Source organism: Coenobita brevimanus, chromosome 59, assembly GCF_032717465.1.
Source record: "Coenobita brevimanus isolate Jiangsu-jjx chromosome 59, ASM3271746v2, whole genome shotgun sequence".
Taxonomy (NCBI): domain Eukaryota; kingdom Metazoa; phylum Arthropoda; class Malacostraca; order Decapoda; family Coenobitidae; genus Coenobita; species Coenobita brevimanus.
Window position 1 is genome coordinate 30,028,153 of NC_137012.1, and position 19,702 is coordinate 30,047,854.

The 19,702-nt window shown below is 39.0% G+C and overlaps 1 protein-coding gene across 1 annotated transcript in view; it reads left to right on the forward strand.

Moving 5' to 3' along the window:
• The window catches only part of LOC145402944 (uncharacterized), a 184,676-nt gene that overhangs the window by 161,480 nt on the left and 3,494 nt on the right, over positions 1-19,702 (forward strand). The gene's annotated exons all lie outside the window — the stretch shown is intronic.

Here is a 19,702-nt window from a genome sequence, read left to right on the forward strand (position 1 = left end):
TCTGTCTATCTATTTATCTATCTATCTATCTATCTATATCTATCACCAGTACCACCTATAGAAAGCAACGTCTTCCTAGCATAAAAGACCATACCAGTAAACACACAGCAAATAACGCCCCTCTCTTTATTACACAGCAACCGTATAACAACCCATTTCTTATCCTCCCAGCCTTTCGCACTCTCCCTCTCATTAGCACAGCGCCGTGGTGATGTGCTGTGCTGTGCTGTGCTGAGTTATCGTGCTGTTATCGCTGCCGGTATCGGGGTCAGCTCACATTTATCACATCCATCTCGAAATAATTACTCAAAAGGAAATTGTTACTCGTTTTCTTTGCGAGGGAAGATGGGAGTTGGGTCGAAGGAGGGACTGTGTTATTCTCCCGCGCTAAGGAAGACCTCGGGACTCAGTTATCAAAAAGTTAGAGGTCTTTGTGTTATTTCTTTATTCAGTTATTTATTGAGGGGGTCTTATTCTGCTGCACTAAGGAAGAAAAAGGGATTCGTTATCATGTTTGGGGTGATTTTGTTATTTCTTCGGTATTGATTGATTTAGGGACGGACTGTTATTTTCCTGCATTATGAAAGAAAATGGGGCTTGGTTATCACGTCAAAGGCCCTTGTGTTATTTATTTGTTTATTTATTTTAATTAAAAAAAAATATTGGACGCCTACATATATTTTTGGAGGAGACTTTTATTATATTTATTTATTTTTTATTTTTTTTGCCTTAGGTCCTATAGCTTTGTAGTAAAATAAGACAACACTGTAGCTCTAGACCCCTTCCACAGCACTTCTTCGTGACTAGCACCGTATTCAAGTGTTACCTTATTTATTTACCTCAGCCTTCAAAGTAGAGAGAGGAAAATTTGAGGGGGCGTTAAAGTGGAGAGAATATTATTTTTCCGCTATTATTTTCGTATTCAGACCCTGTATAATAATAATAATAATAATAATAATAATAATAATAATAACAGTAGTAGTAGTAGTAGTTGTGGTGGTAGTAGTAGTAGTAGCAGTAGTAATAATAATAATAATAATAATAACAATAACAATAATAATAATAATAGTAATAATAATAATAATAGTAATAATAATAATAATAATAATAATAAAAACAACAACAATAATAATAATAACAAAATAATAATAATAATAATAATAATAATAATAATAATAATACCCCATCATCCTGACCTCATTTTCTAGTAATAAATGGAGCAAGGAGGATGCAGAAGGGGGTAAAAATGAAGCACAAAGCCTGCTAATTGAAGCCCCAGAGAAGAAGCACTATAATTAGGGTGGCCAGGCCGGAAGTGTCTTATTAGGGCAGGTAAAAAATTATATATATTAAGAACACCTGAATTTTAAAGTGCTCTGGTGAACACTATAATCTGTCTTTAATTTTTTCTACCTCTATATTACTGTCTGTCTGTCTATCTGTCTGTCTGTCTATCTGTCTGTCTCTTTGTAAATCTGTCTGTCTCTCTGTATATCATTCTGTCTACCAATCATTCTATCCTCTTTATGTACCTGTCTACCTGTCATTCTATTTACCGAGTAGTTCTACCTGTCTATCTACTAATCATTCTATCTATCTACCAATCATTCTGTCTACCAGTCATTCTATCTGTCTTAATGCCTCAAACCCCCCAGCCAAATCCCTTAATCCTAATCACTCCGTAGGACCTCGGATAGCGCATGGAGGGTAGGGCGATTAATCCCAGTGTGTAATCCTTGTGTAAAATAATCCTGAGATAATCCCCCATTACGTTGCCACCGGGATTAACGTTTTTGCCGGAGTAGCTCAAACTGACTCGCATGTACTTAATAAAAACACAAATTTGATTAGGAGGAAGGAAGGGAGAGGAGAGAGAGGAGGGAAGAAAGGAAGGGAGAGAAGAGAGAAGAGGGAAGGAAAGGAGAGAAGAGAGAGGAAGGAATATAAAGTGCCAATAAAAACAAAGATATGAAGTCGAAACAGCGAAATGAAAGGAAAATAATATTAAGAAGGTAAAAAAAAAAAAGAATGATAAACGCCAGTAAGAAAATTGTTGTTATGCCTCTTAAGCCAACGACACGAGACACATTAACGCATATAAATTGTACCGAAATGTTCAGCAATAATTCATCCGGTGAGTGGATGGTTAAATCTTGGCTGGAGGCTGAACTGATGCAATGTGTAAGTGCAATGGAACTCACACAGCGCAATGGCAGTATTTATTTATTTATTTTTTATCCAACTGGCTGTGTATTTCTCATTGTTTGCTGTGTCTGTTTGTTCAGCACACACACACACACACACACACACACACACACACACACACACACACACACACACACACACACACACACACACTGTTTTATTGGGCGACATAGTTATCGCGTTATTAATCTCATTTATACAGGGCATTTAACAACCAATATTTTCAGATACTGTCCTCATGTGCAGTGTTTGTACTCTCTCTCTCTCTCAGTATTCACCACGCACCACATACGCTCATCACCACATTCAGCAAACACACACACACACACACACACACACACACACACACACACACACACACACACACACACACACACACACACACACACACACACATCTCATTACACTGCCATGTTCATCACAGTCTCATCTCTTGCAACATCATTCCTGCATCACATTCACTAACTGCATTTTACATCATCATCATCATCATCATCATCATCATCATCTCAGTCATATCACACATTCACTCTAGCCTCCTCCACCTCCTCCTCCTCCTCCTCCTCCTCCTCATCATCATCATCATCATCATCATCATCATCATCATCATCATCATCATCATCACAGTACCCCGAAGCATCACATCCTCAGAAACACAGAGGATCACTTATCGTTTTTCACCTCTGCTTAATTGACTTTCACGATGAAATACACAGCTATCTGAATTACGCTTTGCTACATTTGAAGTTACACTGGATGCATCACCTCTCTCTCTCTCTCTCTCTCTCTCTCTCTCTCTTCTATTACATCTTGAAATATTATATGTTCATTATTAGCGTACATATGAAATTACCGCCACAGCATTACATCAGTTACAGGGTTACTTTGTGCTATCTATTCATGTACTGTGCCCTCCCGTTACATTTAGAATTACACTAGAAACTATTACTTTTATTAGATGCACAGCTTGGTGTTTGAAGACGATGGATATTAATGGTAAAGAAAATGGGAACAAACCTATAATCCTTTCACTCTAACTTGGCCTAAAATTTTCTATATCTATTTTGAATGCTTAGTTGTGGTAGTGAGAGAGAGAGAGAGAGAGAGAGAGAGAGAGAGAGAGAGAGAGAGAGAGAGAGAGAGAAGGAAGGAACAGAAGAAGAGAGAGGAAGGAAAGAAGAAAGATGGGAAGACAGGAAGAAAGAAATGGAGTGAATAGAGAGGAAGGAAGGAAGGAAGAAAGAAAGAAAGGGAGTGAAGAGGAAGGAAGGGATTGAGGAGAGAGGAAGGAAGAAAGAAATAGAGTGAATAGAGGAAGGAAGGAAGGAAGAAAGAAAGGGAGTGAAGAGGAAGGAAGGGAGTGAGGAGAGAGGAAGGAAGGAAGGAAGGAAGGAAGGAAGGAGGGAGAGGGAAAGGAAGTGCACAGGAACGGATGTGGTTATGGTAGTGGTTGGGATAATGGAGATCGTAATGTTGGTTGCAATGTTGGTAGTTGTGGTGGTAGTAATGTTGGTAGAAATGCTTGTGGTGGTCGTGGTGTTGGTGGTGGTCGTGGTGTTGGTGGTTGTTGTGATGCTGGTGGTGATCGTGGTGTTGGTAGTGGTTGCGATGTTGGTGGTGGTAGTGGTGTTGGTTGGGGTGATGTTGGTTTGGTAGATGTTGGTAGTAGCTGTGGTGGTGGTGGTGATGATAATAGTACAGTAGTTGTGGTGGTGGTGGTGGTGGTGGTGGTTTGTTCATCGACGTTTAACGAGGTATGAAGTTCGTTAGGGGAGTTCAACGAAATACAGCCTCCCGAACCGAGGGTCAACGAAAGAAGACATAACGAAATACACAAACATATTGGACACGTGATACATACAGCCAGGGTTAACGAAATACAAAGCCACAGATCCACGCTTAACGAAATACAAAGCCACAGATCCACGCTTAACGAAATACGAAGCCAAATGTCCAAGCTTCACGAAATACGAAGCCACAGATCCATGCTTCACGAAATACAAAGTCATTTATCCAAGTTCAACGAGGCACAATAACCAGAGAGCCATGTTTAACGACGGATGAGCAATAGAGAGGCGTTCAACGGGCCACTGTCAACGAGGATGTGCAGGGTGAAGGTTTTGCCCAGTGCGGGGTTAACGAGAATGGCCGCGTCGTTAGCAATGGCAGATGGTTGGTGAAATATGGGGAGGATGCGAGAGTCTGGGGATGGGGTGGTTGTTGATAAATAAATAGATAAATAGATAGATAGATCGACAGATGGACAGACAAATAGACAGATAGATAGACAGATGTATAGATAGACAGACAGATAGATAGAAAGACAGACAGACAGACAGACAGACAGATAGACAGATAGATAGACAGACAGATAAACAATAAAAACAATGGCTGACAAAAAAAAACAGCAGTAAACAAAAACAAAAGTGCAACATAACAACAACACAAAATAGTAACGCAAATCATCTTCACAGGTAAGTAAATAAACAAACAAACAAAGAACTACTGATAACAAAACAAACATCAGCATTCAGGATCATCCACAAACATCAACCACATCCGCACGAGGGCACAGTGGCGGCAAACACAACCAAACACACCCACAAACAACAAACACAACAACATCAGCGCCAAAAACACCCATTAGCCACGTAAACATCAACACTGAGCAGCGACGGGGTGACGATAAGTAAACAAGAAAAACAGTAAACCAACGGCAATTAAAACAACAGAAACTCAAAAAAAAAAAACAAGAACTAAAACAACAGGAGCAGCGGTGACAAACACATGCAATAGCCACGTAAAATAATAAAAACGAAAACCCCTTCAGTACGAGGAAATGGTGTTTATTTTCGAGGGAGAAAAAAAAAACAGAAAAAAAACAATGTCAGCGATAAATCTATTTTTTTTTTTTAATGTGTGGACAGAGGAAAGAAAAAAATTAAATTCAGAAAAAAGAATCTATACACAAGACTACAAGTGTCTTTCATTAATAATAATAATAATAATAATAATAATAATAACAATAATAATAATAATAATAATAATAATAATAATAATAATAATAATAATAATCCATTCCATTCCATTCCATCATCCAATCCTACGTTGCCCCATAATAATAATAATAATAATAATAATAATAATAATAAATCTCTAATTGGACATGAATTGCTGTGGGTTGAAATTTGAGGGGGGGGGGGAGAGAAAATAATAAAAAAGATCATTAACGAAAAAAAAAAAATATTATACGAAAATTCTCCGCTTTTTTCAAACAACAACAACAACAACAACAGCAACGACAGCACTATTAAAAGCAGATTTGATTTTTTTTTTTCAGATCAAAACTGCATTACCAAACCCTACCCTGATTTCCATAATCGTACTTATATATACATTTTCCTCGACGGTCACAAATACGGATTTATGTAACGCATTTAGGATATGTGGGAGTGTGTACATGTTTATGCTGATGTTTACAAGGAAGGAGAGAGAGAGAGAGAGAGAGAGAGAGAGAGAGAGAGAGAGAGAGAGAGGAGGGATAAGAAATGAGGTCAGAGGGAGATGAAGAAGTCAGATGGGAAAGTAGGACTGTGTGTGTGTGTGTGTGTGTGTGTGTGTGTGTGTGTGTGTGTGTGTGTGTGTGTGTGTGTGACAGCGATTTAGGAATGCAGGAAAGATAATTAACTGTGTGTGTGTGTGTGTGTGTGTGTGTGTGTGTGTGTGTGTGTGTGTGTGTGTGACAGCGATTTAGGAATGCAGGAAAGATAATTGAACTGAAAAAAAAGACGAAGCATTTCAGAATTCCTTGTGCATTTAGCGATTATGGAGCGAACGGAAACATAGGAATAGGTACGAAAGCCTTTGGGAAGTAGAGGAAAAGGTCTGGAAAAACAGGAAAGCATTGAGGAAAAACTTAATCATTTGGGAAGAATAAAGTAAGCGATTCTGAATTACTGGAGTGTGTTAAAAAAAAAAAAAAAGTAAGAGTATAAACTAGAAGAGGAGGAGGAGGAGGAGGAGGAGGAGGAGGAAGAGGAGGAGGAGGAGGAGGAAGAAGTAGTAGTAAGAAAAAGAAAATGAAGACGATGAAGAAGAAAACAAACGAAGAAAAAGAAAAGAAGGAAGAAGACGAAGAAGAAGAGGAAGAAAAAGAAGGAAGAAGAGCAAGAGGAAGAAAAAAGAACAGCAACAACAACAACAACAACAACAATTCTGAAGCGTAAATAAGAGATCCAGTTAATAATGAGCTTGATATTATAATTTGTGTAATATTTTATAATCCTTCTTCATTAGATGGATTATTACTGTTCATTTGGTGAGCTCCGGCGAGGGAAAGGGGATTAAGAGGAAAGGCGATTTTTTGAGGGGATTAGCGAGAGAGAGAGAGAGAGAGAGAGAGAGAGAGAGAGAGAGAGAGAGAGAGAGAGAGAGGAAAAGTTATAATTAAATGCCTGAATAAGATGAATGTAACGAATAGATGGGAAAATGCCGATGAGAGAGAGAGAGAGAGAGAGAGAGAGAGAGAGAGAGAGAGAGAGAGAGAGAGAGAGAGAGAGAGAGAGAGAGAGATTCACTACGTCTCCTGCTGGAAAAATATTGTATGTTTGGAAAAATGAAAGTGAAAGGGGAACTGGTCGACAGGAAGAAAGAGGAGGGAGGGAGGGAGAGAGGAAAAGAAGCTAATGGAGAGAGAGAGAGAGAGAGAGAGAGAGAGAGAGAGAGAGAGAGAGAGAGAGAGGGAGAGGGCAAAAGTGCTGCGCCACGCCTGAACACTAACCTTGACCCCTGACCTTGACATCTGATATATATATATATATATAAAAAAAAAAAAACTTATCCCCACACTCATACAACATAAGTACCAGATTTGATAAAAAAAAAAATAATAATAATAAAAAACAGATATGGCATTCATGAAACAACGCCACGCCATGAACTTTGACCTCTGTATATGACCTTTGCATGTGACCCCTCTGCATCCATATCAGGTCAAACATCGGCGATACGTAAGCGACGAGACATGGCCATGACGCTGACTCACACCGTTTATGCAACCTGGACGTAAGCGAGCCGGGCTTTAAATACGGTTTGTGTAAGAGCGGCTTCAGGAGAGGGAAGCCTTTGAAGTGTGTTTGTCTTCCACTTTCCACACTTATACACACCACTGCCTCTACACATCACACTTACACACACCACTGCCTCTACACATCACATTTACACACACCACTACCTCTACACACCACATTTACACACACCACTACCTGCACACCTCACACTTACACACACCACTTCCTCCACACATCACACTTACACACACCTCACTACCTGCACACATCACACTTACACACACCTCACTACCTCCACACATCACACTTACACACACCACTACCTGCACACCTCACACTTACACACACCTCACTACCTCCACACATCACACTTACACACACCACTACCTCCACACCTCACACTTACACCACTACCTCCACACCTCACACTCCTGCACCTCACACTGCCACACCACACACACTGCCACACCTCACACTGCCACACCACACACTGCCACATCACACACTGCTGCACCTCACACTGTCATCTCTCAGTTTCATTCATATCATCGCTTAATGCCATGGTAAAAAAAAAAAAAAAAAAAAAAAAAAAAAGCCAGTGAAAGGGTGGCAAGGAGAAAAATAAATCAGTTCTCTCTCTCTCTCTCTCTCTCTCTCTCTCTCTCTCTCTCTCTCTCTCTCTCTCTTTCTCTCCCCAGTAAGTCACCATTCTTTCTCACTCAGACTTCTCACACCACTTCCCTTACACCAGATTACACCACATTACTGCTCAATTGCCTCGTAACTCTCTCTCTCTCTCTCTCTCTCTCTCTCTCTCTAATTTAACCCAACCCAACCTGACCAACTTAAAAATTGACCTCCAAGTGGGTAGTCATGCGTGCACATCCTGCCGCTAGTCACGATCCACGTCTCTCTCTCTCTCTCTCTCTCTCGGTCTAGTTCTTGCTTGGCTCGGTTGTGCTTTCTCGCTCTCTTTCCCAACTAGGTCAGGCTAGGTCTCTCTCTCTCTCTCGGCTGATGAACTTCCTGATTTGCAAACTTCCGCATAAACGAGAAATCGCAGAAGTGAGACCATTTTTCTCCGCACCGTAAAAAAAAAAAAAAAAAGGAAATGACATTCGAAAAACTAAGCGGAAATGAAAAAAAAAAAAAGTATATTGGAAGAAAAAAACGAAATAAAAAAGGGCAGAAAGAATTGTGAGAAATGACTAGACGGAAGGAGAGAGAGAGAGAGAGAGAGAGAGAGAGAGAGAGAGAGAGAGAGTCCTTGGTTTGACCCTCGAGAAAGGAAATTGCATAACTTTTTTAAATGCCTAAGAGACCCTGACAATAAATAATAATAATAATAATAATAATAATAATAATAATGAACTGTAATAAAAATAAATATAAGATAATGAAGAGAGGCGAAGTTCTAAATAAATGAATAATACAGAGAGGAAACTGAAAAATAAATGAACTTGTGGATAAAAAAAAAACAATAAGGAAAAAATGAAAAAAACAGAAAAACGAAAAAAGAGCGAGATTTACCTCATATGGCAAAAAAAAAATAAATAAATAAAAAATAAAATGTTTGAAACTGAATTACTTAAAAAAATATATATGTAAAAAAATAGAAAAAAATTAAGTAGCAAAACAGGAAAAAAAATGTATGGAAAAATTTTTAGTTTTTCCCCTCGACTTATACGTGGCATGAACAAAAAAAAAATGGAATCGGAAATAATGGTAAAAATCTGACTAAAAAAAACAAAAAATGCAAAATGTAAAAATTGAAAAAAATGGAAAAAAGGGAAAAAAAAGGATAAAACGAAAAAAGTAAAATTATATATATAAAAAAAAAGGAAAAATGTAAGATTGTAAAAAATTGAAAAAAATGGAAAAATGGAAAAAACGAAAAAAGTAAAATTATATATATAAAAAAAAAAAAAAGGAAAAATGTAAGATTGTAAAAAATGGAAAAATGGAGAAAACGAAAAAATGAAGAAAAACCGGAAAATGGGAAATATGGAAAAAATGAAAAATTGTAAAAAACGGAAAAAAGGCAAAATGTAAAAAAAAAAAAAAATGAAAATAAGAAAAACTGAAAAGATGGAAAATTGTAAAAAAAAAAAAAACTTTTGAAAATATGTAAGATTGTAAAAATGAAAAAAAGTAAAATGTAAAAAAATGAAAATTGAAAAAATTGAAAAAATGGAAAATTGTAAAAAATAGAAAAATGGAGAAAATGAAAAACGAAAAAATGTAAAAAACGTAAAATGTAAAAATTGAAAAAAGGTAAAAAAAAAAAAAAAAGGAAAAAATAAAAAAAATGGAAAAATGGGTAAAATCTGGGACTGTCTCTGGGTAACTGGTAAAATGTAAAAAAAATGGAAATTGAAAAAATTGAAAAAATGGAAAATTGTAAAAAATAGAAAAATGGAGAAAATGAAAAACGAAAAATGTAAAAAATGTAAAAATCGAAAAAAGGTAAAAAAAAAAAAAAGGAAAAAATAAAAAAAATGGAAAAATGGGTAAAATCTGGGACTGTCTCTGGGTAACTGTGTCTGGTGACCCGCCGGCAGGAAACACACATGACTCTCTGAACGGCCCAGTTACCTCCAGGCTCTAAAACTAATGAAAGAGCCCTGTGAAAAAGTGAGCTTGCTTTAGAGTGAGCGAGGGAGGGGGGTGGTGGGAAGAATAGGAGAGAGAGAGAGAGAGAGAGAGAGAGAGAGAGAGAGAGGTGAAAAGATGGAGAATTGGGTTCGTGGAAGGCAATGTAAGGGAAAAGGAAAAGTGAGTGAGTGGTAGAGTGAGAGAGCTTTAAAGAGAGCAAGAGCAGGGAGCGAGAAGGGGAGAGAGGAAAAAGAAGAGAGGAAGAAAAAGGATAAGACGAAGCGAGAAGGAAGGGAGAGAGAGAGAGAGAGAGAGAGAGAGAGAGAGAGAGAGAGAGAGAGAGAGAGAGAGAACTGCCTTGACCAGCCCTCATTAGTGCCTAAGTGAAAGGGCCTATAAGGGGTAAATAAGGAGAGAGAGAGAGAGAGAGAGAGAGAGAGAGAGAGAGAGAGAGAGAGAGGGAGGGAGGGGCTTAGTGGACAGATTGATGTGAAGGGTTTCTTTGCGTCAGGCGTGGTGTATTATTATTATTATTATTATTATTATTATTATTATTATTATTATTACTGATAGTAGTAGTAGTAGTAGGAGTTGCAGTAGTAGTAGTTGTTGTTGTTGTTGTTTCAGTAGTAGTTGAAAAATAATGATGATGTTGTATATTATGGTTTTACTTTCTCTTTCCCTTTTCCTCTTCATTCTCTTATCATTTATCTCCCTCCTCCTCCTCCTCCTCCATCTCTTCCTCCTCCTCCTTCTCCTCTACCTCCTCCTCCTCCTTCAAGTTTTTCTCCTTCCTCCCTTTTCTCCTCTTTTCACAGGTATGATGAAATTGAAAATGGAGAGAGAGAGAGAGAGAGAGAGAGAGAGAGAGAGAGAGAGAGAGAGAGAGAGAGAATTTAAGGAGGGACGCTTCATTTAAGTCTTTTTTCTTTATTTTTTTTTTTTTAGGAAACTTTGGAAGGATATTTCCCCTGAGCACTCTAGGGCGGAGAGAGAGAGAGGGAGAGAGAGAGAGAGAGGGAGGGAGGGGGAAAGTCGAAGGGTGGTAGAGAAAATGGAGTAAACAATAATAATAATAATAATAATAACAATAATGATAACTTTTCAAACAAAATCCATCATCATCATCATCATCATAATAATAATAATAATAATCATAATAACTTCAAAGCTTAAAAAAACAATGATAGTCGCTAAGAAAAAATTAAAATGAAAAACAAAAAATTGGCAACAATAAACTTAATAAAAAACGGGAATTAAGGTGGGAGGGGAGACTCACTTAAAAGGCCCTGGCTACTCTTTGAAAGGCTAGTGGACTTCCCTGCCTAATTGAATATGGAGAGAGAGAGAGAGAGAGAGGAGGCGACTATGTACCCCACTTTAACCAGACCCGCCTCTCTTCCTCTCTCTCTCTCTCTCTCTCTCTCAAACCACCTCCCAGCGACTCTCATCATTCCCATCCCAAGAGAATTAAAAAAACACATTATAACTCTGACTAAGGAAAAACTCTTCATCCCTACTAAGTGACGTTAATCCGGGCCTCCACATACACAAAAAAATCCCCTGAGCCAAACTTCTAGGCGGATTAATCACCTCTTGGGGGATTTATAAAGTTTTCGCTTCCTGTGTAGTGGTTTTTGTGCTATTGGGAGGGATGGGGGGTTGATGTAGAGGGGAATGGTGGTGGTGGTGTTGTTGATGATGATGATTATGATGATGGTGGTGGTGGTGGTGGTGGAAGTAATGATGATGGTGGTGGTGGTGGTGGTGTAGATGATGAGTTTGTGACGCTGATGATGATGATGATGACTGAGGTGATGGAATATTTGGTATGGTCCTAGAGTTTTGTTCTTATATTGATGTAATAATACAAATAATATACTAGACAAAACTTACATCAAATACGCAAAATAAATCGCTTAGGAGGGGGCGATAGGAACCCTCGTATGACACCAGCACTAGCAATAACATAAACTGGTGTCACGTCCTAGAATACACAGTGTCAGACCTCCCCCTGACTCACACCTGCACAGTGCCACCTTACCGACGTCACCTGGCACTCCATTTGGCACTCACTACATGGCACTTGCGGAATGCCGGTGGAATGCTTAAGGAGAGAGAGGAGGATTGAGGGTAGCAGTAGTAGTAGCAGTAGTAGAAGCAGGAGTAGGAAGAGGAGGAGGAGGAGGACGAGGAGGAGGAGTGAGTTCAGGTGACAATATTGGTCGCGGTGAGTAATAGAAAATAATCATAAATATTTGTTTTTAAAGTACACACACACACACACACACACACACACACACACACACACACACACACACACACACACACACACACACACTCCTCCTACACCTCCCCATCTGAAAAAAAAAAATAAAGAACGCAAAAACAAAAAACAAAAAAAAACACGAATTCCCCGGTGTAAAGATAATCGAAGCTTCTATAGGCGTCGGAGGTAATAAGGTAATGGAGAGTAATCGCTCGCAGATGCATATAATAATCGTAATGCAAATATAATCCCGCGCAGGGCAATTATAGTTGGTAGGGACGAGATTGAATACCTTTTTTATTTTGTGTGTGTGTGTGTGTGTGTGTGTGTGTGTGTGTGTGTGTGTGTGTGTGAGAGAGAGAGAGAGAGAGAGAGAGAGAGAGAGAGAGAGAGAGAGAGAGAGAGAGAGAGAGAGAGAGAGAGAGAGAGAGAGAGAGAGAGAGAGAGAGAGAGAATTATACGCATCGAAATAAGAGAAGCTTCGGCCAGCAGTTATTCGGATGAGAGAGAGAGAGAGAGAGAGAGAGCATTCGGAAATAAACCAGAAATTGAAAACCGTAGCGGGAGAGTTCGGCTACGCAATTTTTCCGGCTGACTCATTAGAAAAAAAAAAACAGATTAAAGCACAGTGTAGTTTGGAGAGGAACAAATTAGACGGTTCGGCTCCGGGAATAAACTCGGCTCCGGCACGCGAACGTATTGGGCCGAACGTGATTACTGGGGAACGTAAGCTGGGTATTGGGTGAACGTAATGGAGTGAATGTTGTATTAGAGAACGAACCTATGTAGAGTGTATGATAAAATTTGCTTGTCTTTTTAAAATTCATCAGGGAACGTAGGTGGAAAAAGGTAGGTATTGGTTTAAAGCGCACACACACACACACACACACACACACACACACACACACACACACACACACAAATCCTTCCACACATGAAGTAGGTATTGCGTGAAAGTTATAGATGCAGTAGCACACACACACACACACACACACACACACACACACACACACACACACACACACACACACACACACACACACACACACACACACACACACACACACACACACACACACACAAGTACTGGGAGGAGTATTGGGCGCGAGAAACGTGTACTGGGAGAGTGAGGAAAAGCATGAGATAATATTTGCACTGAAATATAAGAGAATAAAATAATGTACTAGGAACGTAGGCAGGTATTACAGAGGAGTATTAGGAGCGAGAGTATGTACTAGGAACGTAACTGGGCACTGCGAAAGAGTACTAGGAGCGAGAGAATTGCTAGGAACGTCACAGGTATTAGGTAGGACTGCTAGGAAAGCAAGGGAGAAGTATTAGAAGAAACATCGTGTACTAGGAACGTAATAAGGTACTAGGGAGGAAGTATTAGGAGAAAGAGCATGTACTAGGAACGTAAAAAAGGTACTAGGGAGGAAGTATTAGGAGAGAGAGTGTATGCTGGTAAGGTGGGATGGTTGTCGTGCAAATAAACGCGAGAAATGGTACGAGTAACGTCAGGGGCGGGTGTTTATAGGCACGCGACGCATTCCTTGGCCTTATAACTCTATTAAATACGTAATACTGTGGTTTCTATCGCTAGTTTTATTATTATTATTACGTTATTATTATTATTGGTACTGACGATGATAAAAGCACAAACATAAGAATTCAGTTGCAAGCAGAATTTCCTTTTCATATCCATTAATTACAAAGAAAAATACACACGGGCTCAGTGTAGCAAAAAATGTAGAATATATTGAAGTTTTTTTTTCCTCAGTAAACCAACATTTTTCATTAATTCATTGGCTTATATTTCGTGTTTCAATTACACAAAAATACATGGAAGAAAAGAGTGGAGTTCATGTAGGTGACTCACACACACACACACACACACACACACACACACACACACAATGAAGAAAGCAGCGAGGAAGCAACGCGAAGCACACGCTGCATAAAATCTCCTCCACATTATACAAAGCAAACGTAATTATTCCATTAAACAGACATTACCTGGAACTTCTTGCACTCGCCCAGTATAAATTCTTAAATAAATGTTAATAATCTCGTAACGCAGTAGGGGAATCCTGTGCGGTTAATTTTTAGTATATTATTGTTTGAGGTAAAAAGTTAATGTGTCAAAAAGCGGTTTTAAGTTGGAATATTTACCCCATATTTTAGGTGGGAATTAGGGATGGTGTGTGTGTGTGTTTGTGTGTGTGTGTGTGTGTGTGTGTGTGTGTGTGTGTGTGTGTGTGTGTGTGTGTGTGTTTCTTCCTTCTAAACTTCACTTCCTTACTTTCTCACCATCTGATGCTTCCTCAGGAGAACCGTACAACAATCATCGTCTTCATTTCACCTATCTCTCTCTCTCTCTATCTATCTGTCTATTTATCTATCTGTTTGTCTGTTTAACCTTTAATCAGTTTTTTACACATCTTTTTATTCAAGTAACTAAACCACACAGAATCAGTAGCTACGTACGCAAAATTCTTCCCTAAATCATGCAGTCACAATCGCTCCGTAACGCTACTGAAAGGTGAAGTGTTGCGTTACGTGCAGTGTTGCGTTACGGGCCGTGTTGCAGGTGTTCCGTACGCCCATAAGTTAGGCTTTATGGTTAGCGGAAAGGGGGGGGAGGGGGGTGTTTGTACCGCCTCCCTGTTTGTTTTATTGTCGTAGTTGTGATGTTTGTTCTTGTTACTTGATATGGATGGCTGGGACGCGTGTTTTTCGTGTTTTTTTGTTGTTGTTGTTGGATTTGCGATTTTTGGCTGGGTGTGTAGTGGTGCTGGTTGTAGTGGTGATGTGTAGTGTGTAGGTGTGGCTGGGTTAGGGTGTGTTAAGTTAGGATAGAAGAGGTTAGAGTAAGTTAGGGTGCGTGAAGTTAGAGTGAGTGAGGTTTGAATAGTTTGTTATGGTAGGCATAGATTCTGGTAGCCGTAGTTGTGGTTGTAGTTGTGGTTGTAGCAATGTTGGTAGTCGTGGTGGTAGTTGTTGTGTTTTATCTCGTGTATTGATAAATGTAGTTGTGTTGTAATTGTGTTTGTAGTTCTAATGTTTGTAGTTTTAGTAATGTTGGTAGTAGTAGTGGTGGTGGTAATGCTGGCAGTAATGATGGTAGTAGTAGCAGTGGTAATATTGGTAGTAGTGGTGGTAGTGGTAATGTTGGTAATTGTAGCGGTAGTAGTAATGTTTATAAATGATAGTAGTGTCAGTATTGTTGGTAATTATGGTAGTGGTAGCAGTGTGTTGGTAGTAGTTGTAGTGGTGGTGGTAATGTTGGTAGTTGTAGTGGTGGTGGTAATGTTGGTAGTAGTGGTAATGGCAGTGGTAGTGTTGGTAGTGTGTGTTGGTCGCCACAGTTTACGGGTCAGCGACTTAACCTATCAACTTTTTACAACTTTTCGCGTGGAGTTTGTGTGTGTGTGTGTGTGTGTGTGTGTGTGTGTGTGTGTGTGTGTGTGTGTGTGTGTGTGTGTGTGTGTGTGTGTGTGTGTGTGTGAGAGAGAGAGAGAGAGAGAGAGAGAGAGAGAGAGAGAGAGAGAGTCCTGTATGTGTATGTATGTATTAAAATGTGTTATCAATACCATACATTTTATTTGTCTGTAGATTTATATAACGTGTGTGTACATTTCTATATACCTACATGTGTGTATTAAGCCTCTGTGTATTCCCTGATGACGTGTGGGTGTGGCTGTGTATTTTGATGGCCCTTAATCCCTATGTATATCGTATAATTGTCATGAAAGTATTATTGTTGCAAATTAGCTGACTTACGAGGCTGTGTGTGTGTAGTGCCATAACATCCCCATTAACATCAATTGTAAACATCACCCTAGTTAACCATCAGCATTAACAACAACATGAATAATAATAATAATAATAATAATAATAATAATAATAATAATAATAACACAAGCTCTCACACATCAACCAAAACAACACACTCGTCCCCCTACCCTTCACACTGACAAACACCATCACAACACTCCAGCCCCATCCATCATCCACACCGCAATATTTCCACCTTCAATACTGATTCACGAGAAGCCCTACACGTGAACTAGGCCTATGAGATTAACAAGCGTAGGCCTAAGTCATGGGGCTAACTAGGGCTGGGGGAATAGGCTTACTGGGAAGGGGGGGGGAAGGATTTCAATTATTTTTTGTTTTAATGCCTTGGGACGAGAGTAGGCCTGTTCAGTGGTGGGGATATCGAGGGGGACTTTGCTGATTGCCCTGCCACTTCAGTTCAAGGACGTGGTAGTGTAATTAATCCTGACTACCACTGGGGAATTTAATCTAGCCTGGGAGAGGAGTAAAAAGAAAAAAAAATTACTTGAAAGGCTTAATATATCCTTCATTAACCTGTTCACTACTAGACACTATTAATAAGCTGAATAAAATCGTTTGGCTAAAAGTAAAAGGAAATCAGTATGCCATCGAACTGAGAGGGTTTAAGCTCTGAGATTTGGTTAGGCCTACTGAAGGGAAGAGATTTAGAGAGTGATTTGCTGCTAATTGGAAACGAAACTGATATTACCCTTAAGAAGTTTGGTCATTAAAGTTGGTAGAGAAGAAAAAAGTCTTAAATTACACGTACATTTAGAGTAGGCCTATAGATTGGAGGAGAAATTTTGAGTTACTAGATGATAATGGGGAAGTTAATGGTACAAGGAGACAATCTGATGGTCTCTGAATTTACGTACATTTTGAGTAGGCCTATAGATTGGAGAAGAAATTTTGAGTTACTTGATGATAATGGGGAAGTTAATGGTACAAGGAGACAATCTGATGCAGTCTCTAATTTTACGTAGATTTTGAGTAAGCCTATAGATTGGAGAAGAAATTTTGAGTTACATGATAATGGGGAAGTTAATGGTACAAGAAGGAAATCTGAGGCTTATTTTATTCATGGCTTTGATAATGACCCGAAACATCTTGGTACCGAAGTTGATTTTGATAATGGATAACAGTAGGCCTGGTGCGTGGTAGACACTGAAGATAAAAAATAATGATAATGAAGAAGGAAAGTGATGTAATGAAGAAGTTAAACGACTGACTTGAAAATTAACTGATACATCGTCAAAAATAATGCTGTCTCTTTTTGAAAATTACGAAAGGCCACATAATGACGAAATTAAAAAAATATATTAATAATGACGTGAAATCAATGTTACCATGAAAAATTTTAAGGATATTATTTTAGGTTTAGGTAAAGACCCCCCCAAAAAAAAAAAATCGCAATAAATATGGTGTTACGGAACGATAAATTGAACGATAAATTGGAGTTTCATGATTATTAATACAAAATTGCTGTAATAGTGAAGGTATGCCAACCTTGCGTCACTGTAGCCGTAGTGGGGCGTTGGCAGGTGTTGGCAGGTGTTCATTTACCTGTGGAAGAGAGAGAGAGAAATACCTGTTAGTGAATGAGAGAGAGAGAGAGAGAGAGAGAGAGAGAGAGAGAGAGAGAGAGAGAGAGAGAGAGATACTGTCCTAACTTCTGTAAAAAAAAAAAAAAGAAAAAGAAAGAAAGAAAGCAAGAAGCCAGCACAAATAACAATAAACAAAATTAACTTCCATAATACGAAGCCTCCAGTTACAAAAAATATAATTATAAAGACAAATAATAGATTACATTAAATTACAGTAACTTCTTCACTATGATTATATTTTTTCTGGCTGGTTCGAGACGATTTTTGCACAGCTTAGGAGGGATTTTAAGAAAGGATGGGATTTATTAAGGATTTATCTGACCCACAAGGAAATAAATAAATAAATAAACAGATAAAACACACACACACACACACACACACACACACACACACACACACACACACACACACACACACACACACACACACACATTCACGCGATTTAGTATTTTTATATCATTAAAATCGGAATATCAGAGACTTTAATAACTTTTGAGAGAAAAATGGGCAACAGCTAATCAGCTAATGAGAAGGCTGAGAGAGAGAGAGAGAGAGAGAGAGAGAGAGAGAGAGAGAGAGAGAGATAAGCCATTCGCGCTAAGTCATTCCTACACGGGATTAAAACAAAAAAAACAAAAAAACTAATTTAAAAAAATCAAAAATATTTCCCGTTTGATCCTCTGGCCAGGTTGATTCCCCCCCCCCTTTTTTTTTTTTTATTCATGATTTTTTCCATTTTTTTTTTTGCATTTTTTCACGACGTTCAATTATCGGATTAAAAAGTTTCGCTGTTTTTTGTTTTTTCCGTGATGTGATTTTTTTTTTTTTTTTTTTTTTTTTTTTTTTTTATGGAGGTCGATGGAGATTCGACTACGGAATTCGGGAAAAAATTGTGATTAAAAGGTAATGGGTTTCTTTCCATGCATCATTAGTTCTTGTGATGATGGGAGAGGTGATTGGATAGATAGACAGGTAGATAGATTGATAGATAGACGGACATATAGGCAGACAGACGGAAAGATGCAGATAGGCTGAGACAGACAGACAGACATAGTTATTTCCCCTCCCCCCCTCTCTCTCTCTCTCTCTCTCTCCTTTCCTATTCCTCCCTTCCCCTCCTTCATCTTCCTTCACTCCTCTCCTCTTCTTACTTTTCACCCTCTCTTCCCTCCTCTTCCCTCCTCCCTTTCCCCTTCCTCTTCCCACTGCTTCCCTCCCTCTCTCCTTTCACCCCTCCCTCGCCTCATTCATCCCTTCTCTGTTTCTTTCCTCCTCTCCCCTCCCCCTCTCTCCTCCCCTCCCTCTCTCTCTCTCCTCTCATCATAAAACTAATACATCTGGAGTTTAAGAGTTCCTCGCCTCTCTTCTCTTTCTCTCCTTTTCTCTCTTCTCCTCTCTTTTTCTCCCTTCTACTCTCCCTCTTCTCTTCTCTTCCTTTCTCTCTCTTGACATCACTTTTCCCATTCCTCCCTTCTCTCTCTCTCTCTCTCTCTCTCTCTCTCTCTCCCTCCCTCTCTCTCTCTAACAGACCAACTTCCCCCACTCTTCATCTTTTACGGGCCAGACTTGAGTAGGAAGTTCCGGGACTCATGACCAACTCGGCTCCCCTCCCTACACTTCCAAACCTCTTATATTTCGACACGCCTCTGTAGTTTGGGCGAATTCTCCAAAGTAGTCGTTTTCTATATTTTGCTCTCTCTCTCTCTCTCTCTCTCTCTCTCTCTCTCTCTCAACCTTCACTATACATCGGCACTTATATCTGTGGCGTGAGGGAAAATTGTCCACCATATCCAATCGAAGGAAAGAAGTGAAGGAAATAAGTGAAGTACAAAATGAAGGAAGAAAGTGAAGGAAAAAAAAGGGAAGGAAAAAGTGAAGGAAGAGAAGAAACGAAGGGAAAAGTGAAGTTACAAAGTGAAGGAAAATTAAGTGAGGCAGGGCACATACCCACCTGAAAATTGATGCACACGTTCTTCATCACATACACAATCATCCGGTAATGAAAGAAAATAATATCTGTCTGAAAATAGAATACACTGAGCGATTATTTATCTCTTTATTTATTCATTTTGTATCAGTGTCACAAGTTTTCGCTCACTGTTTCAATTGATGTCGCTCAT